This window comes from Natrix helvetica (genome assembly GCF_964273705.1).
Source record: "Natrix helvetica genome assembly, chromosome: 1".
Lineage (NCBI taxonomy): Eukaryota > Metazoa > Chordata > Lepidosauria > Squamata > Natricidae > Natrix > Natrix helvetica.
The window spans coordinates 82,026,581-82,045,675 of record NC_138548.1 but is presented as its reverse complement, the minus strand read 5'-3'; the positions used below and the strand labels follow the sequence as shown (position 1 = coordinate 82,045,675).

At 40.2% G+C, this 19,095-nt stretch overlaps 1 protein-coding gene and 1 long non-coding RNA gene across 3 annotated transcripts in view; both read right to left on the bottom strand.

The window, feature by feature from the left end:
• Window positions 1–1,930, bottom strand: part of LOC309385115 — a 58,964-nt gene extending 57,034 nt beyond the window's left edge. For both annotated transcript variants that reach the window (XR_014174157.1, XR_014174158.1), the window contains exons 1-2: window positions 1,770–1,930; window positions 1,620–1,675 (exon numbers count right to left, since the gene is read on the bottom strand). This is a non-coding gene — a long non-coding RNA (uncharacterized lncRNA). The remainder of the gene's footprint in view (window positions 1–1,619; window positions 1,676–1,769) is intronic.
• Window positions 1–19,095, bottom strand: part of TP53I11 (tumor protein p53 inducible protein 11) — a 373,245-nt gene that overhangs the window by 203,384 nt on the left and 150,766 nt on the right. The gene's annotated exons all lie outside the window — the stretch shown is intronic.

Sequence of the window (19,095 nt, the reverse complement as noted above, 5' to 3'; positions counted from 1 at the left end):
CAAATCTCTCCAAGAATTTTCAGCAAATGTTCCTTTGGAAGGGGAAAATATTTAACTAAATGCCTGGTAATAGTAGCATCCATAACAAACCAAGATGATAACAAAATAGTATTATGCACATCATAATGAAAATTATATACTTGCCCTCCTTGCCTCTCCAGTGGGTTCAAGCGTGGAATAATTTTATAAACTATTTAATGTTGATTAAATGTATGTGAAATTGCATCAAGTTCATGAGCTCTGTAATTTACAGCAGCAAATAATTATCTGAAGTATCTGAAATATTACATTTCTTCCCATTATCCTATTCTATTAGAAGCACAGGTTGTTGACTATTTCTTCACTTAATTCACTTAACTAATAAAGTTGCACAGTCAGTGGTGGGTTCCGGATCCCATTCTAACCAGTACGGTTGGAACGGGCCTGGCGGCGTCCACATAGATGTGTGCAGTGCACACATGTCTTAGCGCCTCCACGATACTCCAGCTGCTCAGCGGAGCATCGTGCAGGCACTGTACATGCTTTGGGCATGCGTGGAAGCACCAAAGACTTAAAAGACCGGTAAGGAGCTCTGGTGGGCAGATGGGCCCTCCAGAGCACCATACTGAAACGGTATCCGGTGTTCCGGGCAGGCTCCAGTCCGCCCATACCGGGGCGTACCACCTGCAACCCACCACTGTGCATCTCCAGAATAGAGATTATGTTATACTTTAGCCTTTCTCAATCAGGTGCCCTCTAGTTATATTCTACTATATAGTACTTTCTGCAACACACAGAACTCCCAACCAATCAGGAGAAGGTCTTTTGGTTATTTATAGAGATACAAAAGTAACAAGTGAGCATAAAGGTTTGGTTTCTAATTTTTAAGACAGAAAGACATGCACATGGTGAAAGCAAATGAGATTGTAATTATGTGGCATATACTGTTCCTGCCCCTGTCATGCATTTCTTTCATTTTGAAATCTAGTGTTTACCTTTGCACCATTCTCCTGGGTAAATGTTTCAATTCAAATTGTTGGGGTGTGCTTGAGTAACATGGATGTCACACAATTTGGATCGGCATTTTCCACATTCCCATCTCCTCGGTGGTCAAAACTCTGCCTTTGCTTTGTTTTTATCCTTTTACTCAACTTAATAGCTTTTATGATTATATTTTTATAGTTGCCATAATATGTCATCATAAACGTCTGTATCTACATCATTAAATCTTTTCCTCCCAACAACCAAGTTTCACAGCTGTAGTTAAACATGGAAGTTAATAATAGTTTAAAAAGCTGTAGTGAAAGGGGAAGCCTTTGAATCTAGATGCTAGAATATTCCACAGGCAGGGCAAGCAGGCAGGCCTTCTCTAAGCTTAGATATTCTCCAAATATCCAATCAGGGGTGGGTTTCAAAAATTTTGGAACCTCTTCTGTAGTTGTGGCTTGCTTTGTGGGAGTGGCTTGCTGCCCATGTGACTGGGTGGGAGTGACTTGCTGCCCGTGTGACTGGGTGGGAGTGGCTTGCCGCCCATGTGACCGGGTGGAGTGGCCAAGACGATGTCACTGAATTATTTGCCCCAATGGATAAACTACAATAAGATTAAAATAAGTACACAAAACAATAAAAGAGCTACTTACAGAAGGAAGATAACTGTCCTTGCCAGTCTTCAGTATCACTGACTCCAATGAATGGCCTGCACAAAGAAGAGACACAGAAATGAACTCTTCCATTGCATGCACTGCATTAGGATGAAACAAGCACACAAAACAATAAAGATAGCTACTTACAGAGGGGAGATTACTGCCTTGCCAGGTCTTCTGCACACCACCACCTCACCACCTTGCTCCAATAACCTGTACAAAAAGAGACACAGAAAGGAGGACTTTAATCGCATGCACTGCATTAGGATGAGACAAGCACACAAAATAATAGAAAAGGAAGATTACTCTCCTTTTCTCTGTCTTCTGCACCATCACCTCACCACCTTGCTCCAATAACCTGCACAAAGAAGAGACACAGAAAGGAAGATTTTAATTGCATGTGCTGCATTAGGATGAAACAAGCACACAAAATAATAAAAAAGGAAGGTTACTGTCCTTTTGTGTGTTGAAGTCACCCACTGACCACCCTGCTCCAATGAATGGCCTGCACAAAGAGATACAGAAATGAAGACTTTAATTGCTTGCACTACTATATTAAGGATGAAACAAGCACACAAAGCAATAAAACAGCTACTTACATAGGAAAGATGACTGTCCTAGCGGTTATACTCTGTTGCCTCATTTTGTTGGCTATTTGAAAGGGAATACAAAACATATTTAATTTTACACATGTTAGCAGCTGCTGGAATTGTGTTTGCACAACAGTGGAAAAACAGAGATATGAAAATGAATAAATATTAGAATGTGCAGGAATAAATAAATTGACAATTAAAATCAAGAAGGCTTTGAATACTTTTTCACGTGGGATTTGTTTTAGCAATTGCTAACTAACAGAAACAGAAATTAGAAATCTAAAAGTATGAAAGAAAACACCAATTATGTAAGGAAAGGTCACTAAAATGTATAAGGAAATATTATTAGTACTTGATCATTATTAATGTGTAGATATCCCTTTGATCTCATGAAAGGAAGGGGAAAGAGGAGAACTTTGTTCAACAAAACATGGGTTTTTCCCAACCCTTGTGCTCCACTGAAAAATTGGCATTTTCTGTCTGCCATCCCACTTGCTCCAACAAAGAGGGCACACTCCAAGTCCCTTCCTTATTACACTTAATCTTATAACAATAGTATAAGATTCAGAGATATACGTTTGACTCTGTTGCCGCCGAGGATATGGACAGGCTACGCGGGCAACTGCGGGCCACCACATGTTTATTGGACCCGTGTCCCTCCTGGCTTGTACTGGCAGCCTGGGAGGTCACACGAGACTGGCTCCTGGAACTGGTGAACTCCTCGATGAGGGAGGGGTTCCTACCAGCCGCCTTGAAAGAGGTGGTGGTGAGGCCCCTACTTAAGAGGCCTTCTCTGGATCCAGTAGAGTTAGTCAATTATCGTCCTGTCTCCAACCTCCCCTTCTTAGCGAAGGTTGTTGAGAGTGTGGTGGCGCAACAGTTCCCTCGACACCTGGAGGAAATTACTTATCTAGACCCGCGCCAGTCCGGTTTTCGGCCCGGCCACAGCACTGAGACGGCTTTGGTCGCGTTGGTGGATGATCTCTGGAGGGCGAAGGATGGGGGTTGTTCCTCCATCCTAGTCCTGTTAGATCACTCAGCGGCTTTCGATACCATCGACCATGGTATCCTACTGCGTCGGCTGGAGGGGATGGGGGTGAGGGGCACCGTTTTACGGTGGTTCTCCTCCTTCCTCTCCGGTCGGACGCAATGTGTGTTGACGGGGGAGCAGAGGTCGACCCTGAGGCCGCTCACGTGTGGGGTGCCACAGGGGTCGGTCCTCTCAGCTCTCCTGTTCAACACATACATGAAACCGCTGGGCGAGATCATTCGAGGATTCGGGGTTGAGTGCCATCTGTATGCAGATGACACTCAGCTATATATCTCTACCCCAAACCACCCCAACGAAGCCGTCGAGGTGATGTCCCGGTGTCTGGAAGCTGTCCGGGTCTGGATGGGTGACAACAGACTCAGGCTCAACCCTTCCAAGACGGAGTGGCTGTGGCTACCGGTGCCCCGCTTTAGCCAGTGTGTTCCATCTCTGGCCATCGGGGGGGAACAACTGCCCCCGGTGGATAGGGCACGCAATTTGGGCATCCTCCTAGATTCTCGGCTGTCGCTAGATGATCATGTGACAGCCGTGGCTAGGGGGGCGTTCCACCAGGTTCACCTGGTGCGCCAATTGCGCCCCCTACTAGAGCGGGACACCCTTCGCACAGTCACTCAGGCCCTGGTGACTTCCCGTCTTGATTACTGCAATGCTCTCTACATGGGGCTCTCCTTGAGATGCACCCGAAGGCTCCAGCTGGTTCAGAATGCTGCCGCACGGGCTATTATGGGGAGTACTAGGTACTCCCATGTAACACCGCTCCTGCGCGAGCTGCACTGGCTGCCTGTGGCTTTTCGGGTGCGTTTCAAGGTGCTGATTGTCATCTTTAAAGCGCTCCATGGCTCGGGACCTAGTTACCTGCAGGATCGCATTCTACCCCACACATCCCTGCGACCAATCCGCTCTCACAGAGAGGGGCTCCTCCGGGTACCTTCCGCTAAGCAGTGCGGGCGGGCGGTGCCTAGAAGTAGGGCCTTCTCTGTGATGGGCCCAACCCTCTGGAACGATCTCCCCCCCCCCCCCGATATTAGAACTACCTCGGACCTCCGCTCCTTCTGTAAGAAACTCAAGACCCACCTGTTTCGACTAGCCGGCCTGGCCTAATTGTAATTACAAGTAACACTCATTACTGACCTTCCTGGATGGCTTTCTAAATTTTAAATCTTGGGATTTTAAATTGGTTTTAGAATTGTTTTAATTATTTAATTAGTTTGGGTTATATATACAGACTGTATGTTTGCGTGGTTCTGTCTGGTGTTTTATGTCATGTTTTGTTGTTTTTATATATGAACGGTCTGTACACCGCCCCGAGTCCCTGCGGGAAGAGGGGGCGGTCTATAAATTTAATAAACCTAAACCTAAACCTAACCTTTTCTGTGATGGCCCCTGCCCTTTGGAACAATCTTCTGCCTAATCTATGTTTAGCCCCAACTCTCCAGGACTGTAGGAAGTCTATTAAAACTTGGCTCTTTACCTGTGCCTTGGGATGAGAAGGAGTTGAGTCTCCTGAAAATGTTGAACTATAGAACATTTCACTTCTGGTCACTGTTTTATTATTTTAGCGTGTCCTACGTATGGTAGTATGGTAGAGGGACGCGGCGGCTCAGTGACTAAGATGCTGAGCTTGTTGATCAGAAAGATCAGCAGTTCAGCAGTTTGAATCCCTAGTGCCACATAATGGAATGAGCTCCCATTATTTGTCTGAGCTTCTGCCAGCCTAGCAGTTTGAAAGCATGTAAAAATGCAAGTAGAAAAATAGGGACCACCTTTGATGGGAAGGTAACAGCGTTCAGTGCACCTTCAGCATTTAGTCATGCCGGCCACATGACCACAAAGACATCTTTGGACAGTACTGGCTCTTCAGCTTTGAAACGAAGATGAGCACCGCCCTCTAGAGTCAGGAAAGACTAGCACATATTTACTTTTAAGTATGGTAGATGGGTTTCTGCTTGAGAAGGGGTTGGACTAGAAGACCTCCAAAGTCCCTTCCAACTCTGTTATTTTGTTAATATGCTACTTTATGCAGATTGAAGATTATTTCCTTTTTTCCTTGTTTTCTTTACGTACACTGCCCTAAGGCACATGGTCTAAGTTGGTGGCTATATAAATGCTTCCACACGTAACTAAAGAAATAAATGAAAACTGATCTATGCAATGTTTGTCCCTCTGGTACTGTTTAACTTCTGGTCAAAGGTTGCTGCTCTGAAGGCCCTTTTGGGATGTGTAGAGAATGGTCGCTGGGAGATACAACTGGTAGAAAAATAGAAGGGGGAGGAGAGACCAAGGAGATAGAACAGTTGCTGAGAAAGGGAGAGGGCAGTCTTGGAATGGGGGGGGGGGTTGGAAGAGCATTCAGGAAATGAAAAGGTAGAATGAAGGGATATTTAGCAAGCTTCCATTGCATAGAAAGAGGAAAAAATTGCAATCTATTGTAAAAAGTTTCAAACTGGTTTCTCTGAAAAAGGTTGGTGAGAGAGTGATTCCCAAATTGGGATTATGAAGCCTGTAGGAAGTTAATAAATACTATTCCTAAGGCCCCAAATAAAATTGCAAATCTATTCAAATCGGGAATTATTCAGAAAAAGAAAGCAGACAATGTGTGCTGGGAAAATCTTTTGTCTCTAAGGTAGAATTAAAATTTTTAACTAAGTACTTGCAAGCAAGGATGTTGATTTGTTTAAAGACGAAGACTGAATGGCTTTTTTGCCTCTGATATTTTGATTGGTTTTGGAAATTGATGCTAGGAGGTTTTGTAGCTGAAATGCATTGTACTCAGCTCTTATGTTTTTATTTTGAGCTTTAGTGAAAGGATATTTTATCTGATTCATTGTGGATCTAGGAATTTCCCACCTTTGGTGCTCAATGGCATTCCTCCAAACAGATCCTGAGTGCCATCTAGGGATTTTTTGGGCGTACGAATTCTGTTCAATGAACAGGTGGCAGTCATAACTAGGAGGGCCTTTATGTAACTTCATTTTGTGCGATTGTTGGGCCTGCTACTTGATTGGGAGCTCTTCTTTCACTCACTCATCCCCTGTTCATCTGTTAGGCCCAAAGAACTGAGGACAATATATGGCATTACTTCTGAGTAGTTCTTTATTGTTTTTTGCTTACTAACAAAATCTTGTTAGACTAAAGCAGCCATGTGCAATAACTATAAAATATAAAATGTGATCTGCTTTTGGGGGGGGACGACTTGGGCTCTGCCTTCACCCTCATCCTGCCTACTAGACTTTACAAGCTCTGCTATCTCCATGCTCTTTGGGGAAAATCCCCTCCCTCCTGTGACTGCAGAATACATTCAAGTACATTATTCCAGTACATTATTGAATGGACAGTCTTGGACAACTGCAATCTGCTGTACAGAGGGCTAGCCTTGAAAAAAATACAGAAGCTTCAAGTACTGCAAAATGCAGTGACTCAGTCATGGGTGCCTCTAGAACTGCACACATTACAATTATGCTCCATGAGCTGCATTGGATGCCAGTCTGCTTCTAGGTTCAATTCAGTTTGAGGGATAAGTACTTACATCTACTTATCCCATCAGGTTTGACAAGAGAAGGACATTATAGGGGACATCTGCTAAGAGGTTTCAGCTGATGGACCCAGGAGGACAGTCTTTTCTGCCATGACATCTGCCATGGAACATTATTCCTCCACCCTCCCCACAAAGGAGAGATTGGCCCTGAAATTTGGTTCTGTCAGCAAGCCTGGGAATCCCATGGAAAAAGGGATCCTGCAAAGTGGTTGTATTGCATACAAATGTTCAGGTTGTGTGAAGTCACATCCCCTCATATACACAAACACACACAAGTACAAAAATAATTTAAGTTTTTAAGAAACGGGAAGCCAGATCATGACATTTCTTGTCCCAATGTTAGATGGTGGCAATATAAATTAGTGGGCAGATGTCCAAAGCAGGAAGATGGGCCTCTTTTCCCTCCACTGTCTAGCCAGCCTTTCCTTTTCTTCTTCTTTCTCTCCATCATCTTTCATATTCTGCAATGACTCAAAAGGTGATAAAAATTACTGAACATCTCTGCCTTAATGGCTTCATTTGTTAATCTTGCCCAATACAGGAAAGCTGCATGTTTATATAAGTAACTTACTTCTAAGACTACCAGTTTTGGGATGCAAAATCATAATGACCATTAGATAACAGCAAAGGCTAACAGTGGGAGGGGGAACCAAATCTAACTCTGCACTGCCCTTTATTGATCATCTAGACAGATATGGTAGCTACCTACTACTATGCTAATAACACACTTTTGTGTTCTGCCTCTGCCATAGATGGAAGTAAACTGCACAGCAATGTCCAGGAAATTTGACAATCTTTAATAATTTATACCACTTTAGAGACAATTTGCATCCAATGGCTGCTTTAAGTTCAAAAGTGTCATGCCAAAACATTTCGTTAACATTGGCTCTCAAATAGGGCTTGTTGTCTTTAACCCACTCAATCCATGCTATTAGACTTCCAGAGAGTTAGGAAGACCTGGACCCAGACATCACACTAGGATAGAAGTGGGCCCAGTAAATATAGTTGTAGAGTCATTGAGTGTTGTGATGAGATATATGATATTGTTGTGGAATTTTGTTGGTTATATTTATTTTGATTTATTTTGTTTTTGTTAGTTGCGAAGTCGTGTCCGACCCATTGCAACCCCATAGACAACATTCCTCCAGGCCTTCTTGTCCTCTACCATCCCCAAGAGTCCATTCAACCAACTGCTTCAGTGACTCCATCCAGCCACCTCATTCTCTGTTGTCCCCTTCTTCTTTTGCCCTCAATCTTTCCCAGCATTAGGCTCTTCTCCAATAAGCCCTTCCTTCTCATTAGGTGGCCAAAGTATTTGACTTTCATCTTCAGGATCTGGCCTTCTAAAGAGCAGTCAGGGTTGATCTCCTCTAGGACTGACTTGTTTGATTTCCTTGCAGTCCAAGGGACTCACAGGAGTCTTCTCCAGCACCATAGTTCAAAGGCCTCAATTATTTGGCACTAAGCCATTCTTATGGTCCAACCTTCACCGCCATACATTGCAGCAGAGAAAACCATAACTTTGACTATACACACTTTTGTTGGCAGGGTGATTTAATAGAATGCTATTATGAATCAACTCATCTTATCAGGCAGCCCTATCTGTTTTCCTAGATAGGCAGCCCTATGTGTTTTCTGAACAAATCAGTGCAAATAAATGACAAATAGACTCCAACTTCTTAAATTTCTCTTCATGAGATAGATGTTATGCCAAATTAGAAAATATATTATTTCTTTTTTAAAAAACTGTAGATAATTCCATTTCAAATGTTTTGTGAAGAATAAGATATATCACACTTCTTTTCAAATTCAAGGAAAGAAAGTAACATTTACATAAAATAATATAAAATATTTCAGTTTCTCCTTACAGATTCTTCCTGAAAGACACCATACATTAAGAAAGTGAAATTGGGAGATTCAGAACAGCAAACCTAAGGTCTCTGGTAGTTCATAGTTTGATAAAATGTAAACTGTTGTTATCTTTCTTTTTAAGAAAATGGCCAGCCGGTTAAACACCTGAAAATGTGCAATTATAAATAATTATTGAGAGAACTAGATATTGCGAATTATAAACAGCTATTAAAACACTATCATAAGTCAAATCTCCCTTAAGTAAAACTCAACATCTGGTGAACTTCCTAGACCCATTGATATAGTTTTTTGGTAACAATATGGAAATGCTTCATTATTATCTTTTCTAAATGTTTTTGACATCCTAGTCTATCCTTCCACTATGTACATTTTATAGTTTCCCATCCAAGTACCAGTCAAGTCTGATTCTGCTTGGCTTTTTTCAATCAATCAAGAATGGCTAGATGCCATCATTAGCTGAGCAAAGTGTACTCTAAGAATAGGAAGCAGCCTATTTATTTCCTGTCCCTTGACATTTTTAGTGAAAATTCTATCGCATGAAGGCTGGTTTGTAAAACTCTAGTCTATAATGTGGTTGGGTAGTATGCGTTCAGTATAGTGTGTGATTATAGTTAGTTATGTGAATTAATATGCCTTGATTAACTTAGGAAAACATAACTCAGTAAATTATGTATTTGTGTGTTCAACAAATGTAGTTTGGCCTTTTCCACCGTTCAGTGATGCAATTACACAAACCAGAAGAGTTATTCTGAATCCCCAATGGACTCACTCTATGATTCTGATTGAATTACTATATCCTTGTATAATGACTCCATATGGTTGTTATAAAAATCAAACAATATTTAGAAAATGAGGGTAATAAAGGCATTCTCATGTCTTCCATTTTTTTTCCTGTCCTGGGTGAGTATTGTTATCCATAACATTTATTTTTATATGGCCATCAGCGGTGGTGTTCACAGCCTTCTGAGCATGTGCTTTTGGCTAAAAAAGGGCCTAAATGGGATGCCATTCAGCCACAGGGGTGGGGCCACCCATGATTTCCGCTACCGATTCAAGTGAACCAGTCCAAACTGATAGAATACCACCTCTGCCATCCATCTGACAAAAGAGTGACTCTTGGAGATGTACAAGCATTGGATGCAAGACCCATATTGCTTCACCTAAAGAAAATATTAAAACTATAACTGCAAAACAATTCCAGTGAGGAACAAGAAAGGAGGCAGTAAAAGAAGCAAATATGCTATACGGAAAACTTCACGGGGATCTGTAATTCATATTAAATATTTTGTTGATAAATTTTTAAAAATGCAATCCAAAAGAAGGAAAGATGAAAGAAAGGTGAAAGATAATAAAGTACAAATAATGAAAAAAATAGAGAAGAAACTAAAATAAAAGACTTCTGACCTTCTGTCTGGCAAATATTGACAAATCCATCATCTTCTCCAAAAGATTAATGACTAGGACAGAGATCAGAAATGAAAAGCCAACTAGGTCACTAAAGTTACATAAGTAGTGATCTGATCTATCCATCGTTTTGAAATGGAGAGAGAGAGAGAGAGAGAGAGAGAGGGGAAAAATATCAAGTTTCTAAAAATTAGAAATTCCATATTTAAAGTAACACTGTTAAAAAGATCACACAGTTTTCCTTCCCATCCTTAAAACATATATAATCAAAAAGCCTCTGAAGATGCTGTTGATAAAAATGGAACAATGTATAAGAGAGGACATACTTTAGTTAAGTTTTGTCAAGTCAATATAACCAAACACTGATTTCAAAAGTATTAACTCTGTAAAGCATATTTTAAAAAATTATAAGATGCACAGAACTAAGGATGAAAACCAGAATTCAGCATAATCTAAATAAGTGGGAATATAACCCGTGATTTGAAACATGCTGCTTCGGGTCCAAATTGTAGATTGGATAGACAGAGGACAAGGATACTGTGATAATTCATGTTTCCGTCTAAGGATACATCACAGTAAAATGCCTAAATTTGGAAACTAATAATTCGCAAGATAATGCTGAAAATTTTGGACATAAGTGATCAGAAAGCTATAGAATTTCATCATCGCCTTTTTCCTTCACCTGCATTAGAATAGTTCACCAGAACATCCAAGCAAGAATAAGCAAGTCACAGGTTATCAGTTGCTGTCTGTCTGCATACATGCATGTAAGTATTTAATAAAAGCAAAATTATGAGTGGATATCTCTGCCCTGAAGCAAAAACAAAGCTCAGAATATTAATTCTGCCCCTGCCAAAGATGTAACCAACTCACTAATGAACCATCTATTCCTATTAAGGCAAGATTTATTATTCGTTTGTGTGTTTATTTATAGATTTTATTTATCTATTTATTTATAGATTTTTATTCTGCCTTTTCTTTACACACAACTCAAGACCTACAACCATTTTTCTCCTATTTTCTCCAGAACAACAACCCTATGACATGAGTTGGCCTGAGAGAGATGATTTCCCCAAAGTCAGCTGTTCGTTGTAAGGGCAACAGCATCCAATTTCATATTTGCTGCTAGCCCCCTGATGCCTTTAGCAGCACCAACCTTATTGTTTTCACTGGGGGCGGGGTGGAGAGAGCACTTCTTATCCCCACCCCTTGGTACATTGCTGAAGCATTGATCCCTTAATAAAGGACAAATATTGACAGATGGGCCACATTACATTTATCTTAGAGGAAGAAACTGCAGCAATAAAGCTAAATATATTACATCTCTGTTTGTACTTTTTATATACTGTATTCTCTGAGCTTGTCGGTAAGAAAGCTCGGCAGTTCGGCGGTTCGAATCCCTAGCGCTGCATAACGGAGTGAGCTCCCATTACTTGTCCCAGCTTCTGCCAACCTAGCAGTTCGAAAGCATGTAAAAATGCAAGTAGAAAAATAGGAACCACCTTTGGTGGGAAGGTAACAGTGTTCTGTGTGCCTTCGGCGTTTAGTCATGCTGGCCACATGACCATGGAGATGTCTTCGGACAGCACTGGCTCTTTGGCTTAGAAACAGAGATGAGCACTGCCCCCTAGATTCGGGAACGACTATCACATATGTGCGAGAGGACTACTCCTAACACAGGTGCTTAGAAAAATGAGATAACATGCTAATTTGCTAATCTAAGTAAATGTATTCTGATAAAATATTTGCAAGGTCACCTGAAAAGCACACATAGGAGGTCAGCTGGCTTATCCGCATGATTTGGGGGTTAAAGAAACTCTTTTCACATTTATTGAATGGAAGGTAGAAGGGGTAGGAATTGGTTTCACCATTTAGAGGAAGCGCAAATAAGTAAGACAATTGCCTTTTTTATGCTTTAAAATAGAGATGCGCTAAAAACAAAGATCCCAGCTTCTTAATGCAGAAGCTACAAAGCACCTGTGTTCTTTGGGTGGTATATAGACTGTTGTGAACAACAAAGGCTAGTGGCTTGAATTACTGTGATACAGGAATAAGAACTATAACAACAGTTAACAACTTATTAAGCTTGAATGCCGCCCAGCTCTCATGACTTTGGGTGGATCACAACAAACAAACAAAGAAATTGTATTAAAATCAATAATGTATTAGAAATAAAGATATGAACAAATCAAATCATAGATGGTAGAACCTATGCCATGGTAAGCATGGAGAACAGGAAGCAATGGATATCGTCTCTGACTGAATCCAGAGGAAAATAGCCAATGACTTTGTGTCTGAAGAGTAGCTATGGTGATCCTAATCAGCACTGTAGTATTATCATGTGAGTATATTGTTACTCACGTGGATAAAAAAAATCAGATACATCTATGCAGGTTTGATGCCTACTCAAGATGCATGATAACTAACATAATAAGAATTTCATTTAATGACATTTATCTAAGATAAGGATGGGCAACTATGGGCCCTTCTGTGGCTCAGGAATTCTGGGAGTTGACACCCACAGGTCATAAAGGGGTCATAGTCCCGTCCCCCCCAATCTAACTTAACACTAAAAAACCCCTGAAAAAGTTCTTGCTTTTCTATAGTTTAGGAGAGGAGGCTATATAATAATTATTTTTGCCCATGACTTTTCAAGTTTTTTTTAATGCTGCTGATTATATAACTATAATAGTCTTATTTTTATAAACTTCCCTGAATCATTGGGATTGGTATGATGAATATTTTTAATAAAGAGAGAGAGAGAGAGTGAAATATTAGAAATTAAGAATTTGAAGAGGAAAATGTGTTCCAGTGATAACATTACACATAGGCTAGAGTACGAGAGCAGAGAGCACCACTAAAAAGTGCTAAAGATTTTACACAAAACTATACAAAAAAGCAAAAACACACATCTGGTGGTAATTCAAGTTGTAAGACACTTCTAAAATAAAATCTGTTAAAGCATTGATAAGCTAGTTGAAAACAGATTTCCATTTAATTTGGGTACTATTTTGTTAAATTAAATCCAAAAGAGAGATATGAATAGCAATTTATTAGTTGCCACTAAAATAGCTGCTGCTAAAAATCAGCAGAGAAATAAATACCATCTGTGAGGGAGTAGCCTAGGAAGAGTTAAAGCTGTTACATTCAATTAGTGTTTCTTATAATTCTAACCTTTTGTTAATTCCATTTTCACATCAGTTTTCACAATTTGTTTTTAAAATATTCAACATCAGTTGGCATGTCCATGTGCTTTCCTTCTATAATACATGCTTGTGTGTGTGTGCATTTCCCTACTATAATAGATGGGGATGGGGAACTGTATCATAAATTTTAAGAAAAGTATGTATGTTGAAGGACAATTGGACTCCAGTTTACATGACAGTTGATCTAACACAACAGGAAATATAAATGTGGAACTGTCTTATTAAAGTGACAACTGAAACAATTTTCTTATGATTTTCCAGGTCTCTAAGCATGTCTGACAAACACACACATCTAAAGCAAACAAGAAGATAGCAGCAAGAGCACTCTCACTATCTGGATTCAAAGTCAGCCAGATTAGCTACTGAATTTTATTTCAGCACTCATGTTAGGATAGCTCCTTTCATTGGAATCAATTGAGGGTATTGATCTTCAAATGCTGGCAGTAAAATGATTATACATTCTGCATGGACTCTGTAGAGATATAGTAGGCATTAGAATCACAAATACATTTCTTCATAAATATATTTGTTTCCAGTGAAGAGCAAACTGTTACTGTCTATCAAATTATTGTGCTCATGTGCTCACATTTTTAAAATCCATGTGTAGTAGTTGCTAATGACCTTACCAATAATATATATTCATCCATCTATTGAAGAGTCTTCTGCATGCTGTCCCCCCCCAAAAAAACATTTTTTGCATAGTGCCTTTTGGGATATGAATTCTAATGCCAAAAAAGCTAATGGATCTTCTAAGGCTAGTAAGCAGAAGCATTCCTGATCTGCCTGGTGAAAGGTTACTTTCCATTTGAAAATCTCCCTGTGGGAAATGTAGATGGCACATGCCTGGCTCATAAGCCAGATAGCTACCCTTTTTAGAGTCCTGGAACTTCAACAGCTGTCCGAGGATGTGATGTGGTGAAGGGAGACTTGCCCTGAGACTAATTAAATGAACTAATGTTTGAACCTGATCTGTATAAGATATCTTAAAATTTCTTCTCCCCATCTTCCTTGTCAGGCAGTACTTAATCACCTGCCTAACTATTAGCAATGCATTACACAGCAAGAGTTTGGAGTGTGAGACACTAATGGGAAAATTTCTACGGAGATGCTCAGCCTGTTAATGGAAAAAGTTCATTCTGAGAATTATTGCCTATATGATTTTCAGCTCAGATTTATTATTAAAACAAACTTCTACTTTACATAAATCACAGACTGCTTAGATCATACTATCCTTATCATCTTTTGGGAGCACCCCTTATGTGGCACATTTAATAGGAAGCATGTTGTTATCTAGATATTTTTTTTGACTCAGTAGTAGAATAATACAGAATGAGCATTTGGACACCACCGACTTAACTTGGGTTCTCATTTACTTTGTCAAGTAAGTAGCTTGTGATTTATTAATTTGCTAATATATTCTGGTGGTGATAATAAGATTCGAATTAACAAATGGAGCTTAAGAACATGAAAGAGGAAACAGTCAGATGCATCAGCAAATCAATAGTTGAGTGAGTTCTGCAAACTATGTCATATTTGAAGCAGACAGAACTCAAATAAATCAAGGACCACTGTAGATTTATTAATCATATTTTTTTTCAATTAGATTCGAGGTTTACAGCAATAGCACTTTATACCACCCCATAGCACTTTACAGCACTCTCTGGGCAGTTTACAATATATAGTAGAAACATCATTTGCATATTGTCCCCAACAATCTGGGTCATTTTACTGACCTCAGAACGATGGAAGGCTGAGTTAATCTTGAGCACCATCAGGATCAAACTCAAGGCTTGAGGCAGAGTTTGCCTGCAATACTACACTTTTACAACTGTGCCACTAAGGCTCTTAATCCCTATGAAGTTTTTTTCATGTCATATTCAATGAAGCCTCCAGGGTTTTTATTACTAATTTACCATCCCATTTCTTGAAATAAGAAATAAACCGCGTTATGTTTCTCTTTATAGTTCTGTCAGGATGTAACTTCAACATTCCTTCCATCAGTTTCCTTTTATTTTGATGATAGACAACTTGTATTTAGATATTCTTTCAAGGAGAAGAGGCTAAAACATTTTATGCTTTGTGCTTCTTCAATTGTAGGGTGAGCAAGGGGTATGTGCAAAGGTTCTACCTTTCCTTATGCAACCATTTTTCCTGTGGTCCACAGCTTCAATTAATGCCAAATACTCTGATGAGGAAATTATCCCAGTTAGCTTGTCCAATAATAATGAAATCATCTCTATTAAAGAGGTACAGTAACTTGCTCTTGAAAAATTGTTGAAAGAAAACTCTTTCCCTGGAGGAATTTAGGGGAAAAAACCATCATCCAATTATTGTTTACAATCTGGATAGAAAATTTGGAGACTTTGTTTATACCTAGCTCTATTTTGTAGCCTCAAGATATGTTTTTCCTCTCCCATCAAGGCTTTTGCTGGAATGAGGAATAAGAAAGAAATGTGTTCTCTGAAATTTGAGCTTTTTAAGTAAAAGCCCCATGTTTTTGCAAGGGCCCTCTTTGTTACATTAAACAATGGACACTATTCTTCCCAGTCATTTTGTGAAGGGAAAAATGTCTTTTAGTCAACAGATAAAAAGAGAGTTGATATCTGATAAACAAAAGAAAGCCAAATAGACAAAAAGAAGCAAGAATTTTTATATATTTTTCAACTCAGGCCTTTTTTAAAAAAATGATTTCTTCTGCTTTCATACCTATTGGGAAAAAGTATTGTCAATACTGGTATATTCAGCCATTATTTTTATATCCATATATTTGGGAAGAGGGAATCTGTGGTATAGTAGCATTTAATACATGCAACATTATCCATTATTATTTTGATAATGCGGGTAGTGTGGAGCTGCATATGACAACTCAACAAGATAATGCAGAATTATTGCTCATTTTCCTATATGCTGTTCTGTTTCAAGAAAGTGCACAAGGCTGTCAAATCAATTTTAGCAATGCTGCTATATTAAGTTCCTTGCAGTCCACATGTGTGCATAATTACACACTGCTCATTCAGTCTTGTAATCCAGGCATTCTGCTTCATTTTATCTTGGGTATTTTATTTTACAGACTCCAATCTTTGTCTTCAAGCCATTTGGTTGGATTGCATCTCTTTTATGATCCTCTAGAATCTAGAGTCTAGATGGATGGGATGTAGATCAAGGGTCACCAAACTTTCAGACCTCAGGGACCACTAAATTCATAATTTTAAATTTAATTAAATTTTATTTTAAATTCCGTGGACCACTAATATGATCTGCCTAATGACCAGCTGGGTGGGGGTCCTGGGTGGTCATGTGACTGGGTGGGCATGGCCAACCTGATGTCACATCAAGGGGTGCCTCACCAGCCTCTACTCGCCCATCCCCTGTCCTCCATTTCTTGCCTGCCCACCTGGCTGGGGTGAAATTCAGCAGGTTCTGACAGGTTCTGGAAAACTGGAAGTGGTAGTTTGGAGAACCAGCAAATACAACCTTTGGCTGGCTCCAGAGTGGGGTGGGAATGGAGATTTTGCAATAACCTTCCCCTGTCATGCCCACCAAGCCACATCCACAGGACCACTGCCACCCAGGCTCCTTAAGGCCCCGACAGAAAGCAGTTGTTGGAGCTAAGCAGCTACAATGAGAAAGAGTTGGCAAAACAGCTGGCTCAGTTCAAATTGGATCTGATGACTGCGGGCATAGGCTTTTCAAGCAGAGGGAAGACCTGTGGGAGTCCAAGGCCAGGTGCCAGCACTTGGAGGCTCAGTGGGTTGAAATGATCAGCCAGTTCCAGGCCATGGTGCAGTCCCACTGAAACAAGGCCCTCTGGCTCCTCGCCACCAGTGGCACTTCCCTCCAGCCTTCATCCAAAGCCCCGCACGGGAGGCTGAAGCAGAGTCCTAGTCGGAATTTCTCCCTCCCTCTGATCTGCACAAAAAGTCCCAAAAGGGGGAGACTCTCTGCAGCAACACAAACGTTCATTGCATGTATCTGTCCCAGGGGGCGTAGTTTGAGGACCCCTGATTTAGTGCAATATAAAAAATGCAAATATTTTTTCCATGGACCTCCAAAATTTTCTGATGGACCACCAGTTGGTGACCATTAATGTAGATCACACAGAGCTGGGGCCCAGTTTCCTCTGTACTGGCCAGGCATTCTTGCAATGTATGTACATGTATTTGATTACTTCTATGTTTAGCTTTCTCTCAATCAAGTTTTGATGAATGCTTATGCTCTCCACCTGAAATAATTATTTGCCCTTTTTAATTTTGGGCTAGTTGATACTGCCATATTTGTTCATTGGATCCAACACCTATAGTTGAGTTAAATTGTTCTTTTGGCCAACTCTTTAAATCATAAGAACTATGCTATGTTATTCCATACCATTTAACCTTCTTTAACTGTGGATACTGCTACAATTAGACACATGAAGACAATAGCATTGGCCTGACATGCTCTTCTTGTTCATTATTGAGCAGCTTCAATCCCCTCACTTTATTTGCTCTGTCCAGTTGCTAAACCTGCAATTTGTAGAGGATGTTCATTAGAAATAAATTGAGCCGGGAACACTGAGTGTAGCTAATTGTATATAATCATGCATCCCAATCCTCTTGTTATTCTATGTCTCTTTCTGTTTATAGGCCAATTACCCAGTAGATAGTGTGCAATTAAAGCTATTTGCTTCAAAGGACTATCCTTGCACTTCCCATGTGCACTACCTCTTGGTGGTGCACATGGTAGAAATGTCATCTTAATGTGAGGTTTCTCAGCAGGGACAGTGGACATCGAAAATATTTTTTAAAGATTCTGAGAATTTTTCCAGGTATGGTGTGTATTGCTTAATCTTAAAATACTGCTAGAGAGCCAGGTTGGTGTAGTGATTAAGGAATCAGGCTAGAAACCAAGAGACCATGAGTTCTAGTCACTCTGGATAATCTTGAAGCAGTAACTCTTCAGCCAAGGAAGGAGGTAATGATCTGAAAAACCTTGCTGAGAAAATGGTAGGGACTAGTTCAGACAGTCACTAGGAGTTGAACAAACAAACAAATAAACACAAACAAACACAAACAGGACAGCAGAATGTTAAAAAAAAACTATTGGTGCAGTGGTTAGAGTGCAGTACTGCAGGCTACTTCAGCTGACTGCTAGTGCAGTTTGGCAGTTCAAATCTCACTGACTCAAGGTTGACTCAGCCTTCCATCCTTCCGAGGTGAGTAAAATGAGGACCCAGATCGTTGGGAGCCATATGCTGATTCTGTAAACGGCTTAGAGAGGGCTGTAAAAGCACTATGAAGCAGTATATAAGTCTATGTGCTATTGCTATTGCTTTTGGGGAAAGAATCACTTTAGTGCTCCCTTTGATAGAAACCTCTGGTTTAATTCTGTTTATCTCTTCGCTGTCAGCTTGTAGAGGCACCACATTCTTATACTGGGATGAAATGCTGAGCCAGTGATTCTCAGCTTTACTGCTGCAAGGTAGCAGATTACACCCTTGAAAATCACAAGGGCTCATATAATGAACTAGCAGTGAACGATCAACATGGTGAAACCAAGAGAGAGAAGTCATGTGTCAGAGATGGAGATTTAGTTGCTTACAGAAGGTGGTTGTGTGATGGGTGCGCTAACCGAGAAATCAGGCACATGGATTAGAACTGCTTCTTGATTTTCCTGGAGTTTCAGTTGGAAGTCGTGATAAGCTTATTTGTGCAAATAAATTCACCAGCTGTGATGATTTCTCAGTCAGTTGGACCTCATCAAAGTGACCTTACCTACAGTATATTACATGCATTATTGCAATTCACATTGTAAAACAGTCATTTCATATGGTACA